Source organism: Mirounga leonina, unplaced genomic scaffold (genome assembly GCF_011800145.1).
Source record: "Mirounga leonina isolate KUSES-001 unplaced genomic scaffold, KU_Mleo_1.0 Mir_93, whole genome shotgun sequence".
Taxonomy (NCBI): domain Eukaryota; kingdom Metazoa; phylum Chordata; class Mammalia; order Carnivora; family Phocidae; genus Mirounga; species Mirounga leonina.
The window spans coordinates 32,637,658-32,664,427 of NW_023270854.1; positions in this window are offsets into that span (position 1 = coordinate 32,637,658).

A 26,770-nucleotide genomic window follows, 5' to 3' on the forward strand; every position below is an offset into this window, starting at 1 on the left:
AATATGTCCGAGAAGATTGACATGGCATGAAATGTCCCTGACACCTGAGATAGAGAATCTCCACCTTTTCTGGCTCTTCTGCCATTAAGCCCTGCCTTTACTCTTGGAAGAATCTCAGACATTCGGCAGGAATCAGCGATGAGTCAGGTTTTGATCATTTTGGTCCCTTATTAAAATAGCATTTCTTACATTTTTACAATCTGCTAGTCACTTTTTGACTAGAGAACACTTAGTGATTAGGTAAGAGACATTCTTTTCAATAGCATCAAATTAGAGAATTAGTTACTTTTATAGGTTGCCATGATGCATGCTTTCTTTTTGTTTGCTTGTGCATTCTTATCTCTGAGTGTCCTGATGATACTTTAAAATGAATCATATGAATCACCGAATGAGTCTGATTGCTAGCACCAAGCCTCAGAAGTGACCACTAGCTTACCCTGCAGCTCTGCAGTGATGACACTGAGGGGGAAGAAGAGTGATTTTGTCCTCTTCAAAGATACTTTCTTCACTGTGGGGGAGGAATGAGCTGCAGTGCATCAATTGGAAACTACGCTGATTGTGGCTTATTTACAAGCAATGCACCTCCTTAAGCTGGTGCGGGTGACTCACACTATTAAGAAGAGAACATGGTGTAACGTACTAAAGATGCATCAGGGAAAATGTTAGTTGAATATTAGAAACAGCTCTGCAAAGCTAAGCTCTGATAGGCCAGAAGAGGAGTTGCCAAGGCAGGCAGTGCAGAAAGTCAGCCATGAATCAAGAGAAGCCTCTCTCTTTGCAGCTGACTAATGTTTAACACTCGTCTACCAGGACACCCTAGCCCCGAGAAGATGACTCAGTCTGGAAGAGTCTAGGGGATTGCCAGGGTCACAGATTGCACTTTTTTAGACCCAGGAGTCTACAGGACAAGTTAATACATCAGCTTTAATTAAAGACTTTGGCATAAAGGAAGAAGTTTTCTGTCATTCAAACCCCAGATTATACACATTTCTGGTTTGTTTTTTTTTCTTTTCCTTAAAACAACTATCCAGCAATGGACCCACAATTGTGGAGGGCTATAGCTACACAGGACTGCTTCACCATTCTGTGAGAATTATCCTTCAATTACAACTAGTTATTAGAGGAGAAAAATATGGAGGTGGACAGATTTCAAAAATCATCTAGTTCAAGACTCTTTTTTATGAGTTGAGTAAATGTAGACCTAAAGAGAAAAATTGTCTTCCAGAAAGTCACACAAATTTGAACACAGTTTTCCTATCATTAATCTAGTTTACCAAGTTGCTTCCAAATTAGATTATTTTACATGGGATATATTTTAATATGTTGACCTTACAAATGAAAATACATGGATAAAATATACATTGTTTATATATCTATACATTGTTTGTATCTATATAAATATACATTGTTTATATATCTATATATCTGTATCTATCTATCTATCTATCTATCTATCTATCTATCTATCTATCTTTTAAAAATCAACCAGAGGGGCGCCTGGGTGGCTCAGTCGTTAAGCGTCTGCCTTCGGCTCAGGTCATGGTCCCAGGGTCCTGGGATCGAGCCCCGCATCGGGCTCCCTGCTCAGCGGGAAGCCTGCTTCTCCCTCTCCCACTCCCCCTGCTTGTGTTCCCTCTCTCGCTGTCTCTCTCTCTGTCAAATAAATAAATAAATAAAATCTTAAAAAAAAAAATAAATAAATAAATAAAAATCAACCAGAAAGGAAAAAGACAGCATATGATACACTTTTTAAACTTATCTAGCATGGTTTTTGGGGATGGAGAGTGGGAGAAATATTATCTCCTATTTATGTGTAGATAAAATCTTAATAGCAGGTATCAGTAATTCTAAATCCTTGGCATGCATCAGAGTCACATTGGCACCTTGCAAAAAAACACATAGGTGGGACCAATTCAGAGAGCTCTTGATTTGGTAGGTCTGGAGTGGGACCCAGGGACTTTCTAACACGTTTCCAGTGGATGCTGATGCTACTCCTTTGGATATCACGCTTTGAGAACCACTGGTATTTATGGTGTAAAATGTAAAATTCTAGCCCAGGAGTGAGGAAAGCTGGATTAGAGTTCTGTTCAGACAGTACCCAGGCATGTAATTCCACCCCCCCAAAAAAAAGAATTACATTTTTGACCAATTTTTTTTCAACTGTGAGGAGAAAATTGAAGTTGATTCAGTCTAATCTACTGGAGTGGGGTTTTCCAGTAACTAGGGAATTGAGCTATTTCAAAGTTAGTCTATGATTAGATTTAAACTCCACTGAAAATCAACTCATGCCTTTTCATGAGTTCATGCACTTGAAATCTCACCTGATCCAAGAAGACTGTTGCCCCACTTGGCCTCAACTTACCCAGATGCATCTCTCGTGTAGCTGTTGGTGTGCACCGATATCCTCTCAGGAATCACAACTATACCCACAGAAGGCAGATGGCTGTGAAGCCCGGAAGCTCTGCCCGGGGGGGGGGGGTGGGATTCCGGAGAGGGGGGGGGGGCACATCTAGAGCCACGGGAGAGAGGAAACCGAGCACGAAGCAAGACAGGACCACTGAAGAGTGAATGTCCGGGAATTAGCCCTTCAACAGTGATAAGAGTAGTGGGGTCAATATGCTGCTCCTTGCACCTGGCTTGGAATAACTCGGGAAAGTGTTTTACACTGGCTCCCAGAATCCACCCGTGGGATGGCGTACCCTTTGCCACTGTAGTAACTGGTTCAGTTGTGCACAGTGTGATTGATTTCCCTTCTTTTTCTGCTCCCTGCTCCCTCCTAAGGATACCTCCAAAATAAACTACACTCATTTAAATCTTTATTTTAAGATCTGATTCTGGAGAACGCAGATCAGGATATTTGGTTTGTGTCTCCAGAATCAGATTTTAAAACAGAGCCATAAGTGAAAGTAATTCAACAAAAAACAATCAGAATCATTGTTTTTTATTTGTTGTTTTCCATTTTTTTTTACATCATGAATAACAATTCACTTTTACCCTTCCTCTTTCCCAGTGTCAATTTTTAATGTGTTGATTTATGGATAATTAAAAATATTTGTCGGGGGGCACCTGGCTGGCTCAGTGGGTAGAGCATGTGACTCTCAATCTCGGGGTTGTAAATTCGAACCCCAAGGTAGAGATTACATAAAAGCAAAATCTTTTAAAAAAGTTGTCAGAAGTTTTGCATTTTTAATGTATCTTTGATCAATGGTATTTGAAGTTATAAGATTCCTTGAAAAAAGTAATGTTAGTGTCTCTTTTTTAGACCCTTATATGTGATGATCAATAAGCTTTATATAGCACAGTGACACAGTCCCTGGGGAAAACCTAATTCATTAAACACTTCTGAATACATGTTTTACCCTTAATCATGAACTGTGTATATACAATGTGCACACTTGGAGGCTTTAAGTTTAGAGTGTTTTATCTCACTTTTAGCCTCTGACCACAATGAGCACACCCTTAGAATTAGAGCTGGAAGGGACACTAAATTTATTTTTAATACAACCATTTCTCTGAGTATGAGTAAATCATGTTCTAGGAATGAAATTAACTGCTGGTCTGGGAACGTGTGATGTACCTGGAAAGAGAAGCATGGTGTCCCAATTTCCAAGGTATTGTTCTCACTGGTCTTCTAGAGAGTCCACTAAAAGCCATTCAATTTAATTCTCACTACAACCAGAATCATTGAAATGAATGAGAAATCTTTTTTAGAATATCTTGTGAACACCTCGAATTTCTAAAACTTAAAAAGTACCATCAGGATTCATTCCCCAAATGTAGCAACTTGAGCATAAGACGGTAGAGTTAGGTCTTCTGGGCTGGACTCACAGAAATTTGAGGGAACAATACATCAAAATATTGAAGTGGTTGATTGAGATGTTAAGAAGAGAAACTGTAATTGTAGGTGATGTTAGCCCAGAGCTGTACAGAAACATGTGGTGAGGAGGAAGGGGAGAAATAAAGAAAAGGCATGTCAAGTTATATTTAAAAGTTAAGACAAACTTGGATACATTTGAAAAGTTCAAGCCTGGTCAGGAGGTTTCATTGTTTAAAACCCACTTTTTAATTGAAATATTAATATTATGTTTTAGAGCAAACCCCATTAAAGTTTTTATGCAGAAATTTATAAGATGCACCTAATAAAATTTAATATTCTTTTATATAGAGAAGCCCACAACAATTTCCCAGAGTATCTTCTAACAATAAAGAAATACACATTCTATAAAATAAAAGGAGAAAACCTTTCAAGCCATTTATTAACCAGAAAGTGAAGAAAAGATAAAATGGCAAACCTCCTAATAACTAGTCCAGTATAGGTTCCACTGTGAGCCAGGTACACATAAAAAAACAACCATGGATGTTAATTTTTCTTAGGGTAAAATTTACATTCAGCAAACTGTCTTAAGTACACTGTCTGACAAATGCATATCAAGACACAGATCATTTCTAACACCCCAGAATGCTCTCTTGTGCTCCTTCCCAGTCAACCCCATCACCACAGAATCAGCCACTGACCTGATTTTCTATCATGGTAGGTTAGTTTTGCTTATTCTAGAATACCATATAAATAGAACCATATGTTATTAACTCTTTTGTGTCCCACTTCTTTGACTCAGAATAATATTCTTGTGTGCATGCTATTTAATATATAAGCAGTTGGTTCTTTTTTATTATGGAGTAGTATCCAATTGTATTAATATACCAATAATTTTTCAGTCATTCTCCTATTGATACACATTTGTGTCCTTTCTTATTTCACACTATTATGAATGAAGCCGCTATGAACTTTCTTACACAAGGATTATTATGAAGCTATGTTTTAAAGTCTGTTGGACAAATACTAGGATTGGAATATCCGAGCAAATATATCAATTATGAATATTAATTCAAAAGACAAATCTTGTGTACCTTATAAAATAGCAAATCAGAAAATATTCCTGAGTTTTCTGAGGTTTGGACAGTCAATATGGTTATTTACCACACTTTAGTGTAATGTCTGCAAGGAGAATACCTTGTTTCTTCTGGAATATATTACATATATGTATTTACATATTGACATATAACTAGATAACAATAATTACCAATTTAAAGTGAGTACTTCTAAGATATTTAAGTAATCCAATCAAGGAAAACCTTGAGTGACTAGTTAAGTACATTCTCTCCATCAATAGCATGATATAAAAGCTGCTCAAATATTATTTGACATGAAATTTAATATCAAAATCCATGTAGTCCAGGATTCTGACAGAGTTAGGAAGAAACAATGTGAGCACACTAATTTACCAATATCCTACAAAAATTCTATCCCTTTTAGTAATCTATTAGGTATTTACCATATATTAAATATAAGCATTCCTGTTAGATTCCATGGGCTGCCCTGCTAACTGCCTTTCTTTTGCTCACTCTGAATGTCTTCAGCAGGTATTTACTGCTACAAAGAGAGCCACCTTCATTGGGCCCTCCCACTGTCCTAGGCATTTCTGACTCCTCAACCATGTCCCTTCCCTCCCCACCTTGGAGTACCCTTCTCTCTTTTCTTCTCTTTCTACCAGTCCCCACTCAAGACTTCTCTGGTTGCATCATTAGTGAGGCTCATTTTAGTGGTTTGATAAGCTTCTTTAGAACCACATTGGCCCTAATAAAATAGTGTCATGTGAATTGACATTCATTTATAACTCTTTCACAATTTTTATTTTTTATTTTTTTAGTTTGGCTCCACCAATCTATTGTAAGCCCATGAACATACCCCCGTGCCACCCTAAATCTGGTGTTAAATTCATCATAGTCTCCAATCACTGCTGATTGACGGATATTCTTTACCTTTAAAGTGATAGGTGTACCAGCCTCTAGGTAAAGGAGTGCTTGCCTCCAGTGAAGTAAGTTTATGTTTTAAAAGTGCTCTCATTTGTATCATTCTAGAATAGAGTAAAAGAAAATCCCTTTCTCTATTGCCTCTATGTTTTCACAGTTTTTTTTTTTTTTAAGATTTTATTTATTTATTTGAGAGAGAGAGAATGAGAGAGAGCACATGAGAGGGGGGAGGGTCAGAGGGAGAAGCAGACTCCCCGCTGAGCAGGGAGCCCAATGCGAGACTCGATCCCGGGACTCCAGGATCATGACCTGAGCCGAAGGCAGTCGCTTAACCAACTGAGCCACCCAGGCGCCCCTGTTTTCACAGTTTCAATGTGGTCATGTTAGTCTTTGCCTTCCAGTATGTAATTTGGGTCTTTTAAAAACATTATCCTTTAGTAGGTAAAACTCACCCCCCATATCCTAATTTTTGGTGTGGTCGACATTTCCTATTCTGGATCTTTCTTCTGTTTGTATAACTCTCTTCTATGTTGATGACCAAAAGTACAGTTTGGTAGAAACTATACGAGATTCTAGTTCAGGAGAGTTGGGTCCCAGGGTTTATTTTGTCACCAGTGTCACTTCTTGGGGCTTTAGATTTTTCATGTAAGTATTGAAATATTTGTACTTAATATCTATTAGTTTTGATACTTAAATTTTCTGACTAAGATATATAGATAATATGTAAAGACAATGATAGCAAATGTGGTAATCAACAAAAAATTGGATAGAGAGTTTTCCTGCTGTTGTTGATAATAAACATACTGCAAAAGGTGATATGTATTTAGATTAAAAAACACCAATCCTAAACTTACTTTGGCTCAGTAACATCCATCACACAGTATTAAAAGAAAAACTGGACATTTATTTTCTATTCTAACTTGATTTAAGAATAATGAGAGATACTAATAATGAGAAGAACTGAAATTATTATTTAGATACGGGCTGTGTGACAGAAGGTTGGTGTTCAAGTGAAGGCTTAGTAGCAAAGCTGTGCTTCAGGTGCTCCCCACTGGAAAGTAAAGCTCAGTGTGCCTTGACATTTTTTCCATGTGATATGGTGGTCAGAAAGATTGGGACAATTTAACTTTCCATCAAAGGAATGATTGTATATATTGACATATACGTACTCATTCAAATGTTCCTTGGAAGCACATGCAGTTGCAGTGTGGTAAAGAGAGTTCCAGAAGCCCACCCATATGATTTGTTTTAATGACTGTATGTGCACTCATCCGATTGTCTATCTGGCGTTCTGTAGATGTAAAACTTATAAGCAATCATAAGCATAATGATTTATTTTTTCTTTCACATTGCCTGTGTCAACAAACAGCCAAATGAATTTTTCAGCTAAATCAATACAGTGAAGAAAAAACTTCCTACGGGTTGTTTGGTATAACTCAAACAGAACTCAGGATTTATTTTGCTGGTAGTGGTTCTTCTTGCTTACATGATCAGACAGTTATTTACTCTTTTCCCATCACCAGTGGCAAATCTCTTGACCTGGGACAACACTCCTGTGTGCACATTGCAGCGATGGGTTAGATGGAAGAAAACAAACCTGAAAACCTACGACCTGCTTTTTCTGGGTACATTTTTAATTCTGGGTGTTTGCTGTGAATCTGTCTGTTCTAGTTTCTTAGAATGGCTCTCGCTTTACTGCATGCAGAAATTAGGAGGAGCAGGGTCAAGAGACATAAAATGAAGAATCTTCCAACCAATTACTAAACCCTGGTTTTTGAAAAGCTTTCACTGACATGAACTCTCACCAAAAGGATTAAAAAAAAAAAAAAGAAAGAAAGAAAAGAAAAAGAGAAAAACCTACTAAGAAATTACATATCTCATTAAAATGAATCTGGGTTGATTTACTGTAGTTGTAATCAGGGGTTGCATGACCTTATACACTTCGCTACTCCGTTCATAATAAATCAAAGCAGTTAAAAATAGATGAGCTTTAGAACAGATAATAAAAGAAACACTTTGAGAAAGTGCATGATTGTAAGTGAAGGGTCTGTCATGCCCTCCCTGACCATCTCTGCTTAATCATCAAGGCCTGGTGGGTTAGTTGGTTCAGCAGGTACTTTGGTAAAGGTAAAGAGTAGGATTGTCCATGCTTATTTTTTTATATTCGCTCTGAATGTTGAAGAAGCGCAGACGCCCAGCATGGGTAGCCTTTGGTTTCACCCCACAGTCACTGTTATACCTGGAACAGAATTCATCTACTGGTGTAAGGCGACACACCAAGATTTAGATCATAAACCTAGATGTCATCCATCATCATGGATGGGGAATTTTTGAGTCATTGAAGGCTCTGCATTTTGAGAAATGCCTAGATCATCCACTTCGAACTGGGAGGAAAATAAATAGTTGCTCTAAGGCCTTACTCAGGAAAGAGAAACAATAAATGGTCTATTTGCCTCTTTTTCTTTAAACAAAGTTGGAGGGAGAGAGCTTGTCTGTACAAGGGAGGAGTGAGGTTGGTCTTTATTAAGCAAAAAAATGTAATTTTAGGAGGTGTGGTAGATTGTATCATAGTTAACAAATATGTGTTGTCCCTCCTCAGGGCATGATTGTATTTCCTTATCCCATCAATGTTAAGAATGGCGTGTAACTTGTTTTGGCAAATGAAATCAAGCCTAAAGAATCTATAGTGATGTGCTTTTTTATGCTTTTGTTGTTTATTGGCACCATCTCTCTCTCACCTGCTTGCTCTCTTCTCTCTCTCTCTTTTTTTGGGGGAGGGGGTTCTTGAACAATCCTGCCAGAAATTTGTCAATTGAATCAGATTTTCTCAAAGAACTGATAGCATTATCGAGTGCATATATTGTATTTGTTTTCTATTTATAAAGTTTTTATTTTGTAACTTGTCACTGTGATTTTGTTGTTATCTCTTTCATAAAATCTTTAGGTTATTTTTGTTATTTTTTCTAGATTCCTGGAAGCTGGAAAGTTCATTAATTTTCAGCCTTTATTTTTCTAAAGCATGTGTATGTATATAAAGTATATATGTATTCTTTTCTGATATACACATATGCACACACACACACACGTATATTTTCAAGACTATGCAAATGTACATCTGAGGGCCACATTTTGAATAGTGGTATTTTCATTATCATTTAACCTAAAATATTTGCTAACCTCTAGTTCCATTTCTTCAATCTATGGGCTATTGAGAAATGTTTCTTAATTTCCAAATTTCTTTCTTTCTCTCTCTATCATTTGTCATCTGCTACAGTTACATAAGAGTTAGAGAACACATTCTCTGTGATGTAAATGCCTTGAAATAAGGCTTGTTTTATGATCAAGTTTCTGAATATTTTCTGTAAATGTACTGTTTGTGTTTGGGGAAAAAATGTCTGCTTTGCATTAGTTGGGTAATTATAATGTTCATTGGATTAATTCTATTTCCTTATCAATCTTTTGGTTTGCTATATCAGTTACTGAGGTACTTTTTCACAACGACTGTAATTTTTTTATTTCTTTAAGTAGGTTACCTTTGGTCTATAAATTGAGATTATATTCTTAATGGTATACATAGTAAGTATCTATATCTTCTTGGTCATTTGAAACTCTTATTATTAAAAAGTAATTATCTTAACTGTCAGTATCTTCTATTGTATAAAATCTATTTTGGCTGACACGTAGTATTTGAATCTCAACCTTTCTGTGGATTATGCTTTATATGTATCTCTTATAAATAACATTTGCTTTTTTATTCTGGCACGGACATGATTGCCTTTTACCTGGGTTATCTTTAAATTTAATACAATGTAAGTTTACATCTATTATTTTAATTTGTGATTTTTATCTATTCTACCTATAATTACTCTCATTCTTTCTTTTATGGCTAAGTTTGGGGAAAAAATAGCACAAAAAATACCATAGATAACTAACCAAAGTATGAAATTAATAAAATCTTTTTTTTTAAGATTTCATTTCTTTATTTGACAGAGAGACAGCTAGAGAGGGAACACAAGCAGGAGGAGTGGGAGAGGGAGAAGCAGGCTTCCTGCGGAGCAGGGAGCCCGATGCGGGCTCGATCCCAGGACCCTGGGATCATGACCTGACCTGAGGGCAGATGCTTAACGACAGCCACCCAGGTGCCCCTGAAATTAATAAAATCTTATATCTTCTTGGATTATCATTAACCCTATTTACACCCATGATATTTATGTCCCATAGCATTATGCCTGGCATTTTAATTCTATCTGAAAATATACCCTAGAGATTATTACTGTCTTATGTAGTCAGTATCTATTCACATTTGTCTACATGTATACTAATTTCATTCTTTTTTGCATCACAGGTAAAATATCACTGAAATTTTTATCAATAATCACATTCTCTCTGTCTAGAATCTATACTTTAGTAGTTCTTTAATAAGAATCTCTGGTGATTAATTCTCTCAGCTTTCATTTTAAAATGCCCTGATTTTCATTTCTATTGTTAACAGATATTTTCCTTGCATATGGAATCAATGTGCAGATGATCCCTTTTGGTATTCTGAAGATACCATTCCATGGTTTTTTGGCTTCAATTTTTGCATTTGTGAAGACAGTTGTCAGTTTATCTGCCACTCTTTAAAGGAAATCTGTGTTTTATTTGCTGGCTGGCTTTGGTTTTCCTCTGACTTTCATTTTCAACACTTTCTCTATGATGTCTCCAGGTATGAATTTCTACTTAATTGATCTTGCTTGGGGCTGACTCTGTGGAAAGGTTTATTATCAGGGCTAAAGAATTCTCAGTCATTATCTTTCTGCATACTATCTCTACCTAGTCCTGTGCCCATTGTTCTTCTTGGGCTCATTTTAGTCCCTAAAACCATATTCTTTCTATTGAATTTTATGTTTGTTTTCTTCCTGGCTTTAGTAGGAACAAAATCTTCCTCTCTATCTTTTAGTGTACTAATTCTCAATTAGAATATGTCATTTCTACTGTTAAAGATTTCCACTGGAAAAAATAAAAATTAAAAAAAAAAAGATTTCCACTGAGTTTTTAATTTGCTTTATTGTATTTTATATTTCTAGTCCTCTTTTGTTTTCTTCAAATCTTCCCTCATATGCTTTCCTTTGTCTTGCAGGTATTGTCAGCTTGCTGTTTATTTCTTTAAACATGGTCATTCTGTAATCTGTGTTAGACACTCGCGGTATCTAAAGTGTGAGTACGTATCTCTCTGCCATCTGCAGTTTTTACTCTTTACTCATATGGCTTTGTTCTTTTGAGCGATGTGTTATTTTTAACTACATGCTAGACACCTTCTTCAATGAGTTTTGATGTCATTTAACATTTTTCCCCCAGTCCATTTCATTATTTTTCAAAAGCAGTTTGTTTTCAATCACCTAACTCACCAGAACCAGTCAGGGAAGTCTTACCCATGTTCTCTGTTAAAATTCACTTGATGCATTTCAGCCAATAAAGAAAAAGAAGTAATCAAGGAGGAAATACTGTATTTTAGAGGACAATTTATCTCATCTTCTTAGTATTATATTTTTTTAAGTTTAGTAACATGGCTATTTTGTAAAACTGTGTTGGTTCCCTTACAAGGAATTTATCTAAAACTTATTTAAATATGGGCAAAAATGTATATACAATATTTTGTATTTCATTTATATTATTTGACAAAATTTTAGAACAAACTAAATATCCAGTACTGATGAAAAAAACATATAATATGAAACCTTATGTAGCGATTGATTGAGATTTATAAAGCCACCTTAATGATGTAGGGAACTATTCATGAAATGATATTTAGTTTTAGAATGTAGCATATAAAATTGTTTAACGAGTGTAATCTAAATTTTGCATGATACAGAGGGAAGTTGCCTTTGAGTGATGGAGAAAGATAGAATGTTGCTTTCTCTCCAAATCGGGGAAATTTCCATACTTTCCACTAAGATTATATATTAGTTAACAAAAAGGACAGATTTCAGATAAAGTAAAACCAGATGAAAGTATATGTGTGCTTCTTTTCTCTGGCTTCACACAGCAAGGGGCTGCATTTTCTTTTTTATTTTTTGTCCAACAATTCTAATCTGAAAACTCTCCTTTTAGGGAACAGCAACAATACAGAAGAAAACAAACAAAAATAGCAAAACAACAGCAACAATTCAGAAGAAAAGCAGTTAAGGAGGCCTATCTTCTCTTTGTCATCTGTCAGCATTAGCCGATCTGTCTTTAGCCATAGCCTATTCTCCTGGCAATCTTTTGAAACATAGTTTCCACTATCCTTCCTGCTGCCCTTGGCATCCAGGGACCCCAGCACATGTATAAGCTTCTTGTTTGTATCCCTCCTGACTGACTGCCCTTCCTTCCATCATCTGGGCAAACGCCAAGAATCAGAGCCCATATGAAAAAGGTTCCTGGGCCATTCTGTAGAGAGCCACAGAACTGGCTCCTTTCAAACGTTCTTTAACTTTCTCGTTTCAGTTGTTGGCAAAGATCTTGTCAGAATATCACTTGTTTAGTTTCCTATCCTTTAATCATTCATAGAATATCTGTTCATGGGTTACAAATAATCTTTTCTTCAAATTGATTAAATCCAGTGCTCCTCTAAAATAAAGTTCTAATTAAACCCCAAATATTGGATCTCCCCTCCCACCCCATTATGGAGTTCAAGGTGGCACTCAGTCTAAGATTCTTATAATTTCTACATAGTCACCAGTTCTTCCCCGTTGGTGAGAATTAGGTCCAGAAATGTATGCTTCTCATTCTTTTTGCCTTCTACTGTGCACTAAAGTTATCAATAAGGCAAGTTAAAAAGAGCCTTTCAGCAGGTGTCAGGAAACAGAAACAAGGCTGTCATTCTAAAAGTATCAGGACAATGTGTCCAAGATGAACAGACCAGAGTACATCCTTTTTCTTTCTTTTCTTTCTTTCTTTCTTTCTTTCTTTCTTTCTTTCTTTCTTTCTTTCTTTCTTTCTTTCTTCTTTCATCTGAGATGCCGATATTATTTTTCTTCTTTAGCTTCATAAATGAGGACAGATACCTCAAACTTCCCCACTTCCTTCTACTTTCTATGGTTTTTCGACAATTAAATATCAAAGCATGGGCTTTTGTCTAGGACAGCCTAATTTAAAACTCATTTCTATATATTATCAGTATTCCAGATCTGGGACTATTTTCATTCCTCAAGAATATTTTTAAAACCACTATATACCTGTCTATATGTGCAGCCAGCCAGGATTATGCACAAATATTGCCATTTGCATGGTCTTTTCTCATTAATTTAATTGGCCTATAGTTATCTAGTCTCCCACGGGGAAACAAAATAGCATGAAACCCTTCACCATTTGTATTTTAAGAGGAGGGGGAAAATGCTTTATTTGGAATATTGCAACTTTTATTTGATGAAAGTTACTATTAACATATTTTCATAATCTTCTCAGCCTAGCAACAGCAGGAGTAAAAGGTGTGAGGGCCATGTAATATTCATGAAATTAAGACGACTTGAGATGAAAGGGAGTTCCATTAGAGAGACCAAGTGTGACAATATGACACATATTTGCATATTTTACACTTTAAATCTTTTCAGCACATCCAAGTTGATATATGGATGTAAACATGCATTGCCAGTTTTTAGCATATTATAAGCCCTCAAGACTTTGCATGCATTTTAATATGTTTCATTATTGCTGTAGATTTTAATTTCCAAACTGCACGGCTTTGATGGAAGGAAGCTGGAAGTCAAGGCATCTGGCCTCTGCCCCAGGCAAGCACAGCCTTTTCCTTGAATATTTTGGGCAGAAACCAGGCTATTTATTTGTGGGGCAGTGGGGGGAAATTTTTTTTAAAATGTGCTGCCCAGAAGCACGTTTTGTTTGGTACACATACTAATTAAGTGTTAACTTAACCATCCTGGCAGGAAAGCTAAAGCATTCAATTGTGGCTGTGCAAAACGAGACACGTTGTGTGCAGCTTTTGTAATCCCCTTTTGCCTCCAATCAGCCGGTGTGGACTCCCCTTTTTGGAGCGTGGAGATTATTGAAAGCAGTTTAGAAAATGAGTTGGAAATGGTGTTTATTCCTTAAAACAACTGAAAGTATTTTTCAGCTGCCCGTTCTATTTTCTGGAACATAGGGTCTCTGGTTAGTCCAGGAAAAGTTCATCTCATAGACTTACAAGGACACATTTGGCCCAAAGAACACGGCACTTAAATAATTTTCTTAGAGTATCCTTTTTCTGTTTTACAAACCTATAGATTTAAGTAGCTAAAGAAGGGTGATCTTATTTTGTACATTATTGCCTAAGAAAAGCTGAATTAAAGAAAAGAAATTGTTAAAAATTATCTTTTAGTCCGTTGTCTTGGCCTTTAAAGAAGACAGATGACCTTTAGAGATAGTTTCTAAAATCATATCAAAGTTTATTTTTATTGATATTGAACCATCATGCTTCACCTATTAGCTTCTCTCGAGGGTTCAATAGCATTTTATTTTCAGTTTCAGGGCTACATTAAACCATTGAGATCAAGAACTACTCCAGTTATGCATCTCCGCATAAATGGTGAAAGTACATAGCAATTATCAACTATTTAGGAATATATTTGAATATTCCTCACATACATAATGCTGTAAGAAACATAATAACAATGGTGAAGAAAGCAAAAGCTCTATGGTTACTTTAAAGAAGTTTTTAAACAAATGAGGGAAAGGTAACGCTTATTTTAAAACATGTTTTACTATTCTGAGAACACAGACATTCATTTGCAAATGAAACAAATAAACAAGGACAAAAACAGGCCTTTGGTTTTTTTTTTTTTTTAGTCATTCTTTTCTAAAACTTTATATATAATTAAGAAAAAATATATACATATAATTAAGCATAACTAAGCATAACTGGAATCATGTTTCCAGAACTACCTGTGCATAAGGACAATAGTTCAATTAGAAACAGTGGAAGCTCTCATTTCATTTTCAAGCTAACAATTTACCAGAACAGTTCTCAGTACTCGGAACACTAGAGGGTCAACATGATTGTTTCCATCACTCTCCTCAGTCAGTAACATGCTATTGTCTTATGCACGTAGGTCTGACCATGCTTGTTTGGATGATGGAGGTTTGCAGTCACTGTTTTGATTCCTTAGCTGTGCCATTTTTCAGCTCCCCACAGTTGAATTTTCTTATGGATAGAACCACAAGTCCATGGCCCTATTTTCTGAGCCAATGTTGACAAGGAGGGGGAAGTTTATCAGTTAGGAACTGTGAAGTTACCAACTCCTAACACAGTGATGGCCCTTGGTAGTTGAGCTACCAAATATTTGCAAGACTGGATGGAATAAGGATGAGTTTTAGATTCTGTAAGGGTATTCTGTTGGAATCATATGGTCTGTCCTTCCACTAAGTCACATTTAATTCCTACACCTTCCTCTTCTCTTTTTTTTTTTTTTTTAAGATTTTATTTATTTATTTTTTAGAGAGCGAGCGAGAGAGAAACAGCATGAGAGGGGAGAGGATCAGAGGGAGAAGCAGGCTCCCCGCCGAGCCGGGAGCCCGATGTGGGACTCGATCCCAGGACCCTGGGATCATGACCTGAGCCGAAGGCAGACGCTTAATCATCTGAGCCACCCAGGTGCCCCTTCCTCTTCTCTTTTATCCTGCATAGTAAAAGATAGACTTTTCAGTCTGTGGCCCTAGATCTCCATCAACTTGGATTGCATCTTATTTCCCTATTTAGTTCTTGCTAGATCTAGCTCCAAATAACTGAATTCCTCACCTTACATCCCCAGCCATTATCTGGGAATCCGCCATGAATGAATTGCTGCCCCACAGCAAGGTAGTATTCTGCCTAATTATGATAAACATTGTTGTCATGGACTCTGCTCTGCATAACCATTGGATTTCTTATACTGGTGCATATGAGCCTATGGCTGGGCTTGCTACTTTCCAACATCTTTGTCAGAGCCAATCCCTTCTGTCAACTACGTTTCTCTTGCTCTTCCCAGCCTTGTCCTCCTCACCCCAGATCCTCCAGTTTCACAACGGCTTATCCCAGAGCATCCTTCTGTCAATTCATCTCCATGCAGCCCCATACATGGCTCTGCTTTGAGGGCTAAACAGGCTCTGAATGTGTGTCTGCCATCATAGATGCTATTGTGTGCTCTGTGAATCACATTTGTCATAAATGAATAGAGAACATTTGTTGACTTATCATCTTTGAATATTTGATCAAATGAGTTAACTCACTTACTAATTCACAGAGTATCAAGTTCTTCTGAATGTCTCGCAGTCCTTCAGGTGAATTAGACAGTGACACAAATGGTAAAATTCCCCTCATTTGTGTTCTGTGGTTCTTTTGTGGTATAACATCTTGTCTGCATGATTATTTATTTCTACTTTGAATCTTACATGACATTTAATCAAAAACCACAATCAGAAAACCAATTTAACAAGGGTACATAACTCACGCTGAACCTTTTTACCTTAGAACGGAAACTGCAAACACAAAATAATAAAAAGAAGTACGATATGTCATGAAAATAAGAGCTGCTTTCATTGAATGTTTATTATGAGTCAAGCACTTTACCTGAATTACATTACTTCTTCTTCATGACAGCCTTATGAGGTGGGTTCAATTATTTTTATCCCCATTTCAGGGGGAGAAAACTGAGGTGTAGGGAGGTTAGATAATTCTCCTAATATTACGCAGCTGAGACACAGAAGCACATTGCTCTATACTTAGCCACCAGACTTACAGGGCTTGTTAGCTTTTGCATATAGTATCCGGCCTACCAATTATAGGTTTAAACAGTTCCTGCTCCTCTTCCAACTCAAAGATTGTAGAAAGAAGATCTCTTGCCTCTCTAGTGTGTGAGTAGGGGAAAAAAAGAGAGCTTTTGTGTCCTTCAACCGAAGCTTTCCTCCTCTCCCCGACAAATGCCAGATGCTGGGTCAAATGTTTTCAATGCTCCATGTTTACTATCTCATCAAATATAAATGTCTTTTCCTGCTAGCAAGGTCTTCTATATTCTTAACTATTCTCTCCCCCCACCCCCGCAATCTAGGCCATTTTCCCAGTTTCCCAGTGTTTCCATATCTACCGACTGTTCTGTCAGATGGGGTCTCTCTGTTACCATGTGGATGTCTCTGTCCTAGTACTTTTCCTAAAGTGGTTTCCCAGAATGGAATGCTCGCTGTGTCTTTCTCAAACCAACCTCAATCCTTTGCGGCTGGTTTATAGATCAGGGTTACCTTTCCCTCAAGGAACTTTATCTTTGCCTTTCCTCAGTCCCACATTTCTTCACTTAACTGTTAAGTATTGGCCATTTACTTAATGCCAGGGACTGATCTAGCCTCCGGTGGCGAGATAATGAAGAAGTCAAACTGAGTCCTACTCTGACTGAAGTACAGACATGAGGATACAGACCAGAATAAACAATCACAATGAACTGATGATTGTTTAATGGTGCCAGGCTTTTCTAAGATGGAGGTAACAGGTGAACCTGGCCAGGGGTGAGGGCAGCGCAGGCAGGCAGGGGAGGGGCAGAAAGGGAGTCAGTGGGCCCAGATTGTACATCCTTCTGTTCAGTGGCTGGAGAGGTCTGTTGAGTCAAGCTGCAGCCAGAGTAGCAGGTGCCTTAAAGCCACACTGGGAAGCCAAGGTTGTTTTAAGAGCCAGGACCAAATGATCAGATGGTTTTAAACAAAATGGTTTAAACTGGCTTGATGAAAAGAGGTGTGAAATTTGGGGCTGTGTGTGAAATTGAGGACACTGTTAGGTGTGCCACTTAGATCACTCTGGCTCATTGCGTAGAATGGGTTGGCAAAGGGCATGGCTGGAAGTCAAGGAATCACTTATCAAACTTTAGATGTATTGCAGGTGAGTATAGATGGTGGCCTCAACAGGGTGATGGTGGCAGAGACCAGAGATAAGTAGACACATTCAGAGATATTTAGGGGTAGAAACCATAGGACTAGTCAATTGATCAGACATGGAAGATCAGAAAAAGAGAGGAGTTGAGGGTTCCTCCCACGTCTCTGACTATGGGACCTGAGTGGCTGGAGGCAGGAGCAGGACAGGTAAGGAAGTGACAATAATTAGTACAGGTTGTACTTGAATAGCTGTGATTATGTGTGTGTGGTTTTTTTTAAGATTTTATTTATTTATTTGAGAGAGAGAATGAGATAGAGAGAGCATGGGGGTGGGGAGGGTCAGAGGGAGAAGCAGACTCCCTGCTGAGCAGGGAGCCAGATGCGGGACTCGATCCCAGGACTCCAGGATCATAACCTGAGCCGAAGGCAGTTGCTTAACCAACTGAGCCACCCAGGTGCCCACTGTGATTATGTGTTACCCCTTATCATCAGGTGGTCAGCCAAACCATGCCTTTTCCATCCAAGTAGATTGTACACTCCTAAGTCTAGGGACTGTCTAGTTTTATTTCTTCTGCATCTCCCAAACAGCTCAGCATTAAGCTAAAAACTCAATAAGGGATCAATAAATATTTTTTGATAGTTTTCTGGATTAGTGCTGAGAAATAAGACATTAGGTTCTGGCTGAGAGCTATCATTATGGGATATATTTTCCCCAATTATAAAATAACAACTGAACTTTACACAGATAGACAGTGTTTACTTTGATATACCTGATCTCAGAATGGAATTTCTAAAATCTGCTTTCATAGAAAACATGCAGTTATCTGGTGAAGGTGGATGGGAGAAAAAATCTGTTTTCAGAACCTGGGAAAATGAAGGCATATTAAAAGTATTCCTGTGAAATTGGGGGAGGTAGAAAAAATAACAATTCTGGCCAACCCTTTCGTGTAGAAATTCAGTCAAGCATCACTGTTCTTGTCCCCTGGGTTTGTACTTTTCCTCTCTCCATGACTATCTATCACTGCTTGTAAAACTCCTCCACTAAAAGATCTTAAAGTTCACAGTAAAGCAATGCAATTATTCTGAGTCATTCCTTCTTACCTTTTAACCTAATCTTCAGAGGTGCCGGGACTGAAGAAGCACGGCTCCTGCCCAAAATGAGTCTAATCTTGTCTCTGAAAATAGCACTTCCTTGCCAAGAAGAACTTTCTCCTTTTGAATGGCTGCAATGATGAGAAAAAGGAGCCAGGCTTCATTAATGGCCCTGGGCATGGTGGGCACTAAGTCAGAACACCCTTCCTTTCTACAGAGAATATAGCTCTGTCTACTTACTAAAGCTTTTTCTTTTTTTTCTTTTCTTTTTATCCTTACAATGGCTGTTGGCAGAAAGCTTTGAAACAGCTCATTACTGATTTCTAATTCAATAAGCTAAAAGGGTGAGGGGGAGGGCAACGTAGATTCAGATTTAACTGTAATTTTTTGGAATGCCTACTATGTGGCAGCCCCTGGGTTAGATGTTGCCATGACAACTCTCTAAGTTGGGAGATGTGAACCTGTCTTAGCAGCTAAAAGGCCAGCTCAGATACTTTAGGAAAATCATCAAACCTGGGAAATTGGAACCCAGATCTTCAGATTCCAAATGCACTGATCACTTTCCTACCTTTAATAACTGACTGCCAGCAAACGAGCTCACCCCTACATTCCCCTTAAAATGAAGCCATTAGAAAGAAATGGCATCTTTTTCTTATCTTTTTCTTTCTTTCAACTTCCAGGCAGTCCATGCATCACCCAGCCAAGGCCCAGATGAAAATGGAAGGTGTTGTGGTCCTCCTGCTATTGGTCTATACTCATCCCTCTACCTGGGCTTGGTGTCCACTGCCTCCTGCCTGACTAGGCTGAACTCCCTCTATCTTCTCTTCTGTCCCCTGCAATTCCTGATTCTCTGCAGGTCCTACCAATCAGCATTAGGTTTGTTCAAATCTCTACTGACTTGGAGAAAACACAAACAGAAAAACAGCCTCTTTTGTCCTACAAGCAAAAATCTGCCTCGCTGTTTTAGAAAATTTAAATAAACTCACATGGTCAACTATTTGGCATGTAGTAAATGTACAATGAGTTTGACCTGTTCCTCTACATGGATATTATAACACATTGCATCTCAATCCTTATCTGCCTTGGATCTGCTTTCAGAATTGTTTTATGTCACTTTCTCCTCTTGTCTCTCATAACCCCACTAGCTTGTTTTTCCTCTCTTTCTCTGGTTGCTCCTTCTCAGATTCCATTTATTAAATGTTAGATATCTTTGGTGTTCTGACTTATACCCTCTCCTCCATTCACACTATATTCTCTTCCTTGTTCCTATCATCATCTGTTCCTATAATTAGCAATTTGACAATGACTTCCATTTTATTTTTTACCCCTGCATATACATATCCAAATCCATACTCTCAATACCTATTTTGATAACTCAGAATCACTTCAAACTCAGCACTTTATATTAAAAAATCACTCAGGACATGAGAAAGGTAAGTCACTATTCTGGAAAAGGGTAAACGGTGCTATATTTTAAATTAGGGGCAATAGGGATGTGGACAAAATGATAGTTTCTAAAGATATTTAGCAGGTGGAAGTTCAAGGTTTTGATGGCTGATTATATGTAGAACTGGAGGCAAGAACACAAAATCTATAAAGTAAATCTGCTGCCTTAAAGTTTGAAGGAGAGGAAACAGTAAACACAGATGTAGATGAAGCTAGAAAGGTGGGCATAAGTCAGGTGATGAAGAGTCTTACAAGCATTTGGGCTTCATCCTTGCTGCAAAGGGGAGCTATTGGAGAGTTTTAGACAAGGGAATGATATAATCAGACATGTCTTACAGGGAGCTTACTTTGATTGCTTTGTGGACTTCCTGTACAGCTGGGTAAACAAAAGAGATGCATATGAAAAAATAACTAGAGTCACTAATGATTAAGTTGTGCCAACATGATTAATGCAAGTAATAAATGTGGCTGAAGATAAGAAGAGGGAAATTCTTTTAGATTGCTAAGGAAGTCTTCATAAAGAAATAAAAATTGAAAATTTGAGTTAAGACTTGGATAATGCATTAGAGCTAAGTAGGAAAAAAAAGTAGAACTTTTCAGGCAGACAGAACTGATATGGATATGGGTTACACACAAAACTAAGACTCACCAGGAATTCTGTGATGGGACTATGGACCCATCCATCTGCCTGGTACAGGGGATTCACATGGAAGGAGAACATGAGAAAAGACATGGATGATAGCACTTGTGGGTGCCACTGACTCAAGACTACACAGGTCCTTTCCTGGGCAACTGGAAGCCATTTCAGGGTCCTGAACTGGGAACTGGGATGAAAAATCTGTACTTTAGGACAGTAAACATGGTAGAAGGAAAACACGTAGTTAAGGCTAGAGGGATTGGAGACAGAAAAAGCAGTCTTGAGGGTGTTCATGGGGTCTGAAGTCATGAGGCAGTAAACAAAGTTAGCTTCAAAGAAAATGGGATAAAATTGTTGGAAGTGGGAGTATTAAGGAAGAATGAATATCAGGATTTTCAGAACATGAGGCAAACATTATGGGCATTACTCCAGTTCTCTAATATCCCTTTAAAGTGTGAGTAGGAAATAAATTTGGCTCTGGTAGAATATAGCTCATGGCGAGGGCTGGCATTCTGCAAAGGAAATTGGGGTTGTTCCTATTTGCAGTTTTTCTTCTATTCTTGCACTAGAGTCTTTATCTTAGTCCCATAGTGCATGAAAATTTAGGAGGAACTGTTCAAAGATGACTGCAAAGTTGGAAGTGAATTCATAAGTCCTGCCCAATATTTATTAAGAGTCTCATATAGGAAATGCTATGTGGGAGAACAATGGGGAAATACTGCCACTGTGATGGCAGAAATGTAAAAGTAGGTGGAAGAGATGGGGGGAGATGATGGAAAAATTCACTTAAGTATGGTATGTAAGTAGGATTTAGTATCTTCTGCTAAGCAAGCCAAAATTAATCTCAGGGCTCCAGAAAATTTGACTAAATAAAATAACGTCTGAGAGCAGTTATTGCAGCTAATCAAGAACTGTTTGCCAGCTGATATTAACCAAGATGTTATGCTGTCTACTTTAAAAAGAAAGGGTAGAGAGTGTTGGGTCACATATTGAGGAATAAGAACTCAGATCTTAGATAGTTCTCATCGAAGGAAGGAGCTAAGAAATAGCCTAGACCACAGGAGCCAAAGTCAAAAGAAGAAAAGCAACAACTGAGGAGAGCCAAGAAGTAGTGGTATCTGGGCTCACAGTTTTGGGTACTAGTGTAAGAAATGCCAGGATCAAAAACAAACAGGCTATTTATTGCATCTTCTTTAACATATTTGCCTACTTTTGTGCATGTGAGTGATATTAATGGTGATGTTAATGGGTAATGTAGGTCTGAGTACAGGGTTATTCACAAGACTCTAGCAAGGCTCAGCAAATACTCAAAGTTTCAGAAAATTGCAGGCTATCCAGACAATGTACAACTCTCCTCTGGGCAATGAACCTTTAAATGAGAATATATGGCAAAAAGAGTGACTCTGAAACCAAAGTGAAAAAAAAAAGTTTCCTTGCTTCATTATCAGAATTCAAACTCTCAGCACCATGCCATCTCAAACGCATGTGGAGCCTGATGGCACCACTGAAAATGCAATCAAGAGAGACGTATCTCTTTTAGGGAAACAATTGCATCTTTCTCAAACAACCTTAAAGTGAAAACAATCCTAAAAAAGCAATAATCTGAGTTCCTGAAAGCCTTGGGAGAAAGAGCCTTTTCCTGCCCTCTAAAAAAAGGCCTGAGAAAGCCCAAGAATCTGAGAATTCAGACAAATAGTACAATTAGGGGAAACAGCATACAAAGAAAAAGTGATAGGACACTGGAAATGAACTTCATACTTTTACCCAAGGCCAATTGCAATGTTTTTTTTTTTCTCTCAGAAATGTTTGGTTAAGAAGTCCCATTTAACAGATGGTGCTGGAACAACTGGATATCCGCATGCAAAAAAATAAATAAATTTAAACACAGACCTCACATTCTTTACAAAAATTAACTCAAAATAAATCGCAAACCTAATATAAATATAAAACTATAAAATTTAGTTTTATAAGATAATATAGATAGATGGAAGATAACACAGGAGAAAATCTATATGACCACTATGACAATGACATCTAGATACGATGCCAAAGACACAGTCTATGAGAGAAAGAATTGATAAACTCAACTTCACTAAAATTAAGAAAATTCTGTTCTGCAAAAGACACTGTCAAGAGATTGAGAAGACAAGCCACAGACTGGGAAAAAATATTTACAGAAGACGCACAAAAGTTAAAAGATTGATATCCAAAATAAAGAAAGAATTATTAAAAATCAATAATAAGAAAGCAAACAACCAATTGAAAAATAAGTCAAAGACCTTATCAGATATCTCACCAAAGAACATATACAGATGGCAAAGATGCTCCACATCATATGTCACTAAGAAAATTCAAATTAAAACAAGATACCACTACACACCTGTTAAAATGGCCAAAATCCAGAACAGTGACAACACCAAATGCTAGTGAGGATGTGGACCAATGGGAACTCTCATTCATAGCTGGTAGAAATGCAAAAGGTACAGCCATGTTGGAAGACAATTTTGCACTTTCTTATAAAACTAAACATAATTCTTACCATATGATCCAGCAATCATGCTCTTTGCTATTTACCCAGAGGAGTTGATAACTTATGTCCACACAAAAACCTTCACATGGATGTTTATAGAAGCTTTATTCATAATTGCCAAAACTTGGAAGCAACCAAGATGTCCTTCAATGGATGAATGTGTAAATAAACTATGGTACATCCAGACAATGAAATGTAATTCTGTGCTAAAAAGAAATGAGCTATCACTCCAGGGAAATACATGGAGGAAACTTAAATGCACATTACTAAGTGGAAGAAGCCAATCTGAAAAGGCTACATGCTGTATAATTCTAATAAGACATTCTGAAAAAGGCAAAACTATGGAGAAAGTAAAAAGATCAGTGGTGGCCAGAGGTTGTAGAAGAGGAAGGGATGAATAGGTGGAGCACAGAGGATATTTAGGGCAGTGACACTACTCTGTCTGGTATTACAATAGTAGATACACATCATTATGCATTTGTCAAAAACCCCACGGACTATATAACACCAAGAGTGAATCTTAACGTAAACTATGATCTTTGGATGGTGATGATATGTGAATATAGATTCATCAGTTGTAACTAATGTATCACTCTGGTGGCAGATGTTGATAATTGGGCAGTTTATGCAAGTGTATATGAAATATCTCTGTACCTTTCTTTCAGTTTTGCTGTGAACCTAAAACTGCTGTAAAAAAAAAAATCATCTTAATAAAGGCAGGTCATGCATTTTTCTTGTTATTCCTTTTCCTAAGCTTTATGAGAGGGTTTAGGAGTTAAGAAGGGAAGCATTTCTATTCTTTTTCTTAAAGTCAACGTGTGATTCAGTGACACATGGAAACACCCATACTCAACACCACCTCAAACAGCTTTATTTACTATGGATGGTTTGACCCTTACACAAAGACCAGACCCTTAATATTGTGGAAAGAGAACATCCATATACTCATTTGTGGAAAACACTTCCCTAGGGCCCCAATAAGGGGGTTGGAGAGTTTCCTTCCCAAGGAAAGTGTTCTCAGATAATAAAAAATTTGTATCTTTACATATCCTCCCCTATTTCCAATCATCACCTCTCTTCAGGGGCCAAAACACAGTTTTTGTGCTTTCTCTCCAAACAGTTGTTGAACTCCAGGCCAAAAAAAAAAAAAAATCCCACATGCACAAATCCAACTGTGCTGAGAGGGAGTCAAGGATACCACACAGCAAAAGATCTGGAAGCTCCCCTTGGAGACATTAACACCTAAGTCAGAAAAGTGTGGTGTGAGGGGGAACGTGAGACAATAGGGTGGACAGTTAGAGACCAATTTAGAGTACCTGTGCATCCACTGATTACCCAAATGAACTTGGGCAGTTCACTCAAAACTTCTCTGTGTATTTGGGGAGTTTGCCAAATGGGGGTAGGGAAGGGTAGGATTTGATGATCCCTTCTAACTCTAACATTCTGTGATCTTTCTGTCTCTATTTTAGGCTTTTCAAGATAATCCCATTGATGTTTAGGCCTATAGGGGGTTTGAGGGATTAATCAATATCCCTTTCATTCTGGAACCATTCCAGCTAAGCTCAGAAAAAGAAAGCAAGCAGTTCAATCTTCTTGTGTATATCTGTAACAAGGATACCGACATGCCCGTAGACACAAATCTTAGGTCTAATTGTAATTATGCCTAGACTCATATATGAAAGAAAATATAACATTAGAGATTTGAGATGAATGATAGTCATCTTTTTTTGTGTGCTGACAAAACTGTTGTTTTCCTCTTAGTAAAGTTATTTTCCAATCCTTTTTTTCTTTTTCTTTTTTTTTGTATTAAAATGTATCATACTAATTATCAGACACGTAGTACATATGCTTTCATATACATTATCCTATTTACTTTTTATAAGGACTCCATAAAGAAAACAATGTAAGGTAGTATTTTCTATATTTAACAAAAGAAGAAACCAAAACCCGGGGTAGGAAAAGATTTAGCTGTACTCACACAACAACAAAGATGAAGAACTGGAACTTGAACTCCGCCCTTTCTGATGTACGATTCCTTATACTTACTGATATATCATGTTGCAGAAAGTAAAACAGAATATTTAAACAATTATATATTTAAAGTGCATCTCCTCTGGTTCCATAAACTTACAAAATCATTTTGATGTGAAGGAAAAAAAAAAAACTTTTGCTTTCTTCCCATTCAAATTTAAGAGAAAAATAAAAGCCTTCAAAGTACAAGAAAAGCTGGGATGCTGATTTGACATGCAGATAAATTAAATATTTTGCTTGTTAAAGTCCAAGGAAGTGGTTGCTCTGTGGGCAATAAATTCATCATGAGGCTCCACAGAACTCTGCTCTGCACAGCATTCTGGGATTACCTGTGGAATGGGCATCGTGGCATGGCATCTTTTTATTTTAAAAGGAAAAATCTACACCATCCTTGTATTTTAAGCCATTTCCCTTCTGTTCCCATTAAGTCACCTCCTCTCTAACATATACATACCCGTTAAGATTCTCCAGAGAAACAGAACCAATAGTCTATCTATCTTTCTGCCTATCTATTTATCTATCTACAGAGAAATTTACTCTAAGGAATTAGCTCATGCAGTTATGGAGCCCAGTAAGTCCCACCATCTCCAGGGTGAGTTGGCAAGTTGAAGACCCAGGAGAAGTGATTGTGTAGTATGAGTTCAAGTACAAAGATCTGAGAAGCCAGAGAGCCAATGGTGTAGTTCTAGTCTGAAGACTATCAGGCTTGAAACCTAGAAACCTAGAAACAGCTTGAAACCTGGAAACAACCAATCAGTTCAAGTCCAAAGGAAAAAAAAAAATTCTGATGTCCCAGTTCAAAGGCAGTCAAGCAGGAAGAATTCTCTCTTACTTTGGGAAGAGTCAAGTTTTACTTCTAGTCAAACCTTCAACTGATTGGATGAGAACCACCCACATAAGGGAAGGCAATCTACTTTTCTCAGTTTACTGATTTAAATGTTAATCTCATCCAAAACACCCTCAAAGACACATCCAGAATAATGTTTGACCAAGTCCCAGGGCACCCTGTGGTCTGGTCAAGTTAAAGCACAAAATAAACCATCAAAATCTACTTAGCGAGGGAAACATACTGTGGATTACCTGAGCTATATAACATGTCAGGAGGAGAATTGATCGATGTTTAAGTTATCCTACTCTGTAAATAGAGAAAACTCTAGAAAGTTTCAAGAAACAGGATAAACCTCCACACACTGTACTTTTTTCTTCCTTCTCAGAGTCATTATTACAAGCTTAAATTTGTAGAAGTTCACATGTTCATTAGAACAGAAAGGAAAAAACATGGTAACAGTGACTTAAAATAACTTTTGCCTACAGTAGCTTCAAAGGATCTTTTTCAAAAGCATATTTGAAAAGTCCGGAAGAAAAATGTTAATCTATCT